This window comes from Arachis stenosperma, chromosome 4, assembly GCF_014773155.1.
Source record: "Arachis stenosperma cultivar V10309 chromosome 4, arast.V10309.gnm1.PFL2, whole genome shotgun sequence".
Taxonomy (NCBI): domain Eukaryota; kingdom Viridiplantae; phylum Streptophyta; class Magnoliopsida; order Fabales; family Fabaceae; genus Arachis; species Arachis stenosperma.
This window is the reverse complement of record NC_080380.1, coordinates 50,247,201-50,255,136: the sequence shown is the minus strand read 5'-3', so window position 1 is coordinate 50,255,136 and position 7,936 is coordinate 50,247,201.

Genomic DNA, 7,936 nt, shown 5'->3' with positions numbered 1-7,936 from the left:
CTTTGTGTACTTCTTACAGCATGAGTCTCTAAACCCCATGGTTGGGGGTGAGGAGCTCTGCTGTGTCTTGATGGATTAATGCAATTACTACTGTTTCTTATTCAATCATGCTTGCTTCCGTTCTAAGATATCACTTGTTCTTAACCCGGATGAATGTGATGACCCGTGACACTCATCATATTCTCAACTATGAACGCGTGCCTGACAACCACCTCCGTTCTACTTTAGATTGAGTAGATATCTCTTGGATTCTTTAATCAGAATCTTCGTGGCATAAGCTAGAATTGATGGCGGCATTCAAGAGAATCCAGAAGGTCTAAACCTTGTCTGTGGTATTCTGAGTAGGATTCAATGATTGAATGACTGTGACGAGCTTCAAACTCCTGAGGGCGGGGCGTTAGTGACAGACGCAAAAGAATCATTGGATTCTATTTCGGCCTGATTGAGAACCGACAGATGGATAGTCGTGCCGTGACAGGGTGCGTTGAACATTTCCACTGAGAGGATGGGAGGTAGCCATTGACAACGGTGAAACCCTACATACAGCTTGCCATGGAAGGAGCCTTGCGTGTTTGATGAAGAAGACAGTAGGAAAGCAGAGATTCAGAAGATGGAGCATCTCCAAAACCTCAACCTGTTCCCCATTACTGCAAAACAAGTACTTATTTCATGTTCTTTTACTTTTCACAATCAACCCTGATAATCTTTGATATCCTGACTAAGATTTACAAGATAACCATAGCTTGCTTCAAGCCGATGATGAGCGGATAATTTATACACTTTTTGGCATTGTTTTTAGTATGCTTTTAGTATATTTAGTTAAGTTTTTAGTATATTTTTATTAGTTTTTAGTTAAAATTCACTTTTCTGGACTTTACTATGAGTTTGTGTGTTTTTCTGTGATTTCAGGTATTTTCTGGCTGAAATTGAGGGTCCTGAGCAAAAATCTGATTCAGAGACTGAAAAGGACTGCAGATGCTGTTGGATTCTGACCTCCCTGCACTCGAAGTGGATTTTCTGGAGCTACAGAAGCCCAATTGGCGCGCTCTCAACGGCGTTGGAAATTAGACATCCTAGGCTTTCCAGCAATATATGATAGTCCACACTTTGCCCAAGATTTAATGGCCCAAACCGGCGTGGCAAATCAGCCTTAGAATTTCCAGCGTTTAACGCTGGAACTGGCATAAAACTTGGGGTTAAACGCCCAAACTGGCATGAAAGCTGGCGTTCAACTCCAGAAAAGGTCTCTACACATGAAAGCTTCAATGCTCAGCCCAAGCACACACCAAGTGGGCCCGGAAGTGGATTTTTCTGTCATTTACTCATTTCTGTAAAACCTTAGGTTACTAGTTCACTATTAATAGGATCTTTTGACATTGTATCTGTACCTCATGACACTTTACACGTTTTCTTTGTGTACCTTCCACGGCATGAGTCTCTAAACCCCATGGTTGGGGGTGAGGAGCTCTGCTGTGTCTTGATGGATTAATGCAATTAATACTGTTTCTTATTCAATCATGCTTGCTTCTATTCTAAGATATCACTTGTTCTTAACCCGGATGAATGTGATGATCCGTGACACTCATCATGTTCTCAACTATGAACGCGTGCCTGACAACCACCTCCGTTCTACCTTAGATTAAGTAGATATCTCTTGGATTCTTTAATCAGAATCTTCGTGGTATAAGCTAGAACTGATGGCGGCATTCAAGAGAATCCGGAAGGTCTAAACCTTGTCTGTGGTATTCTGAGTAGGATTCAATGATTGAATGACTGTGACGAGCTTCAAACTCCTGAAGGCGGGGCGTTAGTGACAGACGCAAAAGAATCACTGGTTTCTATTCTGGCCTGATCGAGAACCGACAGATGGATAGCCGTGCCGTGACAGGGTGCGTTGAACATTTCCACTGAGAGGATGGGAGGTAGCCATTGACAACGGTGAAACCCTACACACAGCTTGCCATGGAAGGAGCCTTGCGTGTTTGATGAAGAAGACAGTAGGAAAGCAGAGGTTCAGAAGATGGAGCATCTCCAAAGCCCCAACCTATTCTCCATTACTGCATAACAAGTACTTATTTCATGTTCTTTTGCTTTTCACAATCAATCCTGATAATTTCTGATATCCTGACTAAGATTTACAAGATAACCATAGCTTGCTTCAAGCCGACAATCTCCGTGGGATCGACCCTTACTCACGTAAGGTATTACTTGGACGACCCAGTGCACTTGCTGGTTAGTTGTGCGGGATTGCAAAAGTGTGATTGCAGTTTCGTGCACCAAGTTTTTGGCGCCGTTACCGGGGATTGTTCGAGTTTGGACAACTGACGGTTTATCTTGTTGCTTAGATTAGGACTGTTTTATTTTTGTTGGTTTAGAGTCTTTTAGTTGAGTCTAGTTTCATATTTTAAGTTTGGTGTCAATTGCATGCTTTTGTTTTTCTTCTAATTTTCGAATTTGCATGTCTTTAGTCCCTTTTTGATCCATAAAAATTCTAAGTTTGGTGTCCTCTTTGTGTTTTTCTTTTAAAATTTTCGAAAAACTGTGTTTGATTTTCTAAAAATTTTAAGTTTGGTGTCACTTTGTTGTTTTTCTCTTTCCTCTTTTCAAAAATCAAATCTTTTTCATAAAAAAAAAATTTTTTTCAATCATATCTTTCTAATTGCTAATCTCAAAATCTTTTTAATTAACTAATTGATACAGTTTTCAATTTGCTTTGATCTTATTTTCTTTTAATTTTCGAATTTTTATTTTATTTTACTTTTATTTTATTTTATTTTATTTTTCTTCGGTTAATTCAAAAAAAAAAAAAACAAAATTTATCTATTTGCAATCCATATCAGTTCCCTTTATCCACTATGGACCTAAGTGGGATTGATCAGTCCAGAAGGACTCTGGGGTCATATGCTAACCCCATTACAGCTGCATATGGGAGTAGCATTTGTACACCTCCCATCAAAGCAAGTAGCTTTGAGCTAAATCCTCAACTCATTATCATAGTGCAGCAAAATTGCCAGTATTCCGGTCTTCCACAGGAAGAACCTACTGAGTTTCTGGCACAGTTCTTACAAATTGCTGACACAGTACATGATAAAGAGGTGGATCAGGATGTCTACAGACTATTACTGTTTCCATTTGCTGTAAAAGATCAAGCCAAAAGGTGGTTGAATAACCAACCTACAGCAAGCATAAAGACATGGAAACAGTTATCAAACAAATTCCTGAATCATTTTTACCCTCCAAAGAGGATGACACAGCTAAGGCTGGACATCCAAGGCTTTAAACAAGAGGATAATGAATCCCTTTATAATGCCTGGGAGAGGTATAGAGGTATGCTAAGAAAATGCCCCTCTGAAATGTTTTCAGAGTGGGTACAGTTAGACATCTTCTACTATGGGCTTACAGAAAAAGCTCAGATGTCTTTAGACCACTCAGCTGGTGGATCTATACACATGAGGAAGACAATTGAAGAGGCTCAAGAGCTTATAGACACTGTTGCTAGAAACCAATATTTGTACTCTAGCAATGAGTTCTCTCCAGAAGAGGAAGTCATGACAGTAGTCACTGACCCTACTCCTCAAGAACAGATGATTGAGCTTAATCAACAATTACTCCTGATGACAGAACAGTTAGCAGAATTTAAAGAGATGCTCCATGAAACTAAAGTTGCTAACAAGAACATAGAACTGCAGTTGAATCAAGCAAAACAGCAAATATCTAAACAGATAACAGAGGAATGTCAAGCAGTTCAACTGAGGAGTGGGAAGACACTGAATAACACTGCTCAAAAGAGCAAATAGCCAAACAAGGAACAATTGACAGAGGATAACCAAACCACTGTTCAAAATCCCTCTGAGGACAGTAAGAGCCCAGAGAGGAATGTTATTGGCGTTCAAACGCCAGAAAGGGAGGGAAAGCTGGCGTTAAACGCCCATTCCCTGCCCAGTTCTGGTGTTCAAACGCCAGAAAAGGGGGAAAAGTTGGCGTTTAACGCCCAATCTTCACCCATTCCTGGCGTTCAGACGCCAAGGGAGGATCAGACACCTGAGAGTGCTGACAGTAATCCCTCTAAAAAGGCTTCTTCAACCACTTCTGTAAGGAATAAGCCTGCAGCAACTAAGGTTGAAGAATATAAAGCCAAGATGCCTTATCCTCAGAAACTCCGCCAAGCGGAGCAGGATAAGCAATTTGCCCGCTTTGCAGATTATTTAAGGACTCTTGAAATAAAGATTCCATTTGCAGAGGCACTTGAGCAAATACCTTCTTATGCTAAGTTCATGAAAGAAATCTTAAGTCATAAGAAGGATTGGAGAGAAACTGAAAAAGTGTTTCTCACTGAAGAATGCAGTGCAGTCATTCTGAAAAGCTTACCAGAAAAGCTTCAAGATCCAGGGAGCTTTATGATACCATGCACATTAGAAGGTGCTTGCACCAAGACAGCCCTATGTGATCTTGGAGCAAGCATCAATCTAATACCTGCATCCACTATCAGAAAGCTTGGGTTGACTGGAGAAGTCAAACCAACCCGGATATGCCTCCAACTTGCTGATGGCTCCATTAAACACCCATCAGGCATAATAGAGGATATAATTGTCAAGGTTGGGCTATTCGCCTTTCCAACTGACTTTGTGGTGCTGGAAATGGAGGAGCACAAGAGTGCAACTCTCATTCTAGGAAGACCTTTCCTAGCAACTGGACGTACTCTCATTGATGTACAAAAAGGGAAAGTAACCCTGAGAGTCAATGAGGATGAGTTCAAGTTGAATGCTGTGAAAGCCATGCAGCATCCAGACACACCAAATGACTGCACGGGCGCTGACATTATTGACTCTTTGGTGGAAGAGATCAATATGACTAAAAGCCTAAAATCAGAGCTTGAAGACATCTTCAAGGATGCTCAGCCTGATCAAGAAGAACCACAGGAAACAAAGGAATTTTCGAAAATTCCTCAGGAGGAGGATAAGCCTCCCAAACCTGAACTCAAACCACTACCACCATCCCTGAAGTATGCATTTCTGGGAGAGGGTGACACTTTTCCAGTGATTATAAGCTCTGCTTTGAATCCACAGGAAGAGGGAGCACTGATTCAAGTGCTAAGGACACACAAGACAGCTCTTGGGTGGTCCATAAGTGATCTTAAGGGCATTAGCCCAGCTAGATGCATGCACAAGATCCTGTTGGAGGATAATGCCAAACCAGTAGTCCAACCACAGAGGAGGCTAAATCCAGCCATGAAGGAGGTGGTGCAGAAAGAGGTCACTAAATTACTAGAGGCTGGGATTATTTATCCTATTTCTGATAGCCCCTGGGTGAGCCCTGTCCAAGTTGTCCCCAAAAAGGGAGGCATGACAGTGGTTCATAATGAGAAAAATGAACTGGTTCCTACAAGAACAGTCACAGGGTGGCGTATGTGTATTGACTACAGAAGGCTCAATACAGCCACCAGAAAGGATCATTTTCCTTTACCATTCATAGACCAAATGCTAGAAAGACTAGCTGGTCATGATTATTACTGCTTTTTGGATGGCTATTCAGGTTACAACCAAATTGCAGTAGATCCTCAGGACCAAGAGAAAACAGCATTTACTTGCCCTTCTGGCGTGTTTGCCTACAGAAGGATGCCTTTTGGTCTGTGTAATGCTCCTGCAACCTTTCAGAGATGCATGCTATCCATCTTCTCTTATATGGTGGAGAAATTTCTTGAAGTCTTCATGGATGACTTCTCAGTATATGGAGACTCATTCAGCTCCTGTCTTAACCACCTATCACTTGTCCTGAAAAGGTGCCAAGAGACTAACCTGGTTTTAAACTGGGAGAAATGTCACTTTATGGTGACTGAAGGAATTGTCCTTGGGCACAAAATTTCAAGCAGGGGAATAGAGGTGGATAAGGCAAAGGTAGAGGTAATTGAAAAATTACCACCACCCGCCAATGTTAAGGCAATCAGAAGCTTTCTGGGGCATGCAGGATTCTATAGAAGGTTTATAAAGGATTTTTTGAAAATTGCAAAACCTTTGAGTAACCTGCTAGCTGCTGACACACTATTTGTGTTTGACACACAGTGTCAGCAGGAGTTTGAGACCCTGAAAGCTAAGCTGGTCACAGCACCAGTCATCTCTGCACCAGATTGGACATTGCCATTTGAATTAATGTGTGATGCCAGTGATCATGCCATTGGTGCAGTGTTGGGACAGAGGCATAACAAGCTTCTGCACGTCATTTATTATGCTAGCCGTGTTCTAAATGATGCACAGAAGAATTACACAACCACAGAAAAAGAATTACTTGCAGTGGTTTATGCCATTGACAAGTTTAGATCTTATCTAGTGGGATCCAAAGTGATTGTGTACACTGACCATGCTGCTCTTAAATACTTACTCACAAAGCAGGATTGAAAACCCAGGCTAATAAGATGGGTGTTGCTTCTGCAAGAGTTTGATATAGAAATAAGAGACAGAAAAGGGACGGAGAACCAAGTAGCTGATCATCTGTCCCGAATAGAGCCAGTAGCTGGGACGTCCCTCCCTTCTACTGAGATCTCTGAGACTTTCCCAGATGAGCAACTCTTTGCCATTCAGGAAGCTCCATGGTTTGCAGACATTGCAAACTATAAAGCTGTAAGGTTCATACCCCAGGAGTACAGCAGAGTGCAAAGAAAGAAATTAATTTCAGATGCCAAGTACTACTTATGGGATGAACCATATCTCTTTAAGAGATGTGCAGACGGAATGATCCGCAGATGTGTACCCAGAGAAGAAGCACAAAGGATCCTATGGCATTGCCATGGATCACAGTATGGAGGACATTTTGGAAGTGAGCGAACAGCCACTAATGTAACGACCCAATTTTCAGTATGCCTAGGACACACCGGAAACTGAGTGCTACCAATTTGTCTTCCTAATTATTATCTATTATTTATCATATGAGCCTGATTCGTTGTTAAAAACGTGGTTAATTTGCGAGGTATATTTTTCTTTTGTTTGAAAACATTTGGGTTAATAGACGGAATCAGTCATAATCAATTCACAAGTAATAACAAATAAGTCAATTATAACCAACCACACATAAATACATCACGAGTAGCTAGAAACATTCATTTATCCAGCCTTTGTTAGAGTATAGACCGTTAGTTAGAACACCCCTAGATATAGCTAAATAATATCTATAAACATATATATATATACAACATCCCAGGTCCTGACCTGTTTAAGAAGTCCCTAAGCTGGCACCCAGGCTAGCCTAGACTCTATACTCGCCTAGTCCCTCTAAACTACTAAAGCGAGGGAAAGTACGTACTAAGTCTTCAAAACTCAAGTCAGGTGGAACGTCACCAAAAGGTAGAACATCGTCTGCTACTCCTCTGCACGATCAGACATTGCCATAGAGCGTCTCTTTGGTACCACATCAAGTAGCCACACAACAGGAGTCTTGTACACGGGTTTTAGGTTAAAGTGCGCATACGAACGGGGTGCAGACGTTGGCTAGTCTCACAGTATATACGTATAATCAGAGAACGATATTCATCCTAGACTCAGAAGATTATCTAGGGCAGGATCCTCTTCGCAAAACTATCATCAATGAACTACGGTAAGGTACTCTTACTTCCATCTAAAGGGGAAGGGAGAGAGAAGGGGTAAGAACTGGGGAGTCCTTAGTAGGGCCGGGGTTATTAGTTACGTTCATTAATTTTGTGTTATTTAGCAGACTAATAGCAGAATATAGAGAAGTAGTAAACAGAAGACAGATAAATAGAGAAAATAGAGAAAACAGAAAAAGATCACAAACAGAAGAATACAAGAAAGTAAAACACAGACACAAACACGGAGAATAGAATACAAACAAAGAAAGCATACATTCATGCAACAATCAAAATAGAGAAAATGCACAACCAAGTATGATGCATGTCTAGCCCTAGCGCAGGTAATGAGCTCATCTGTCG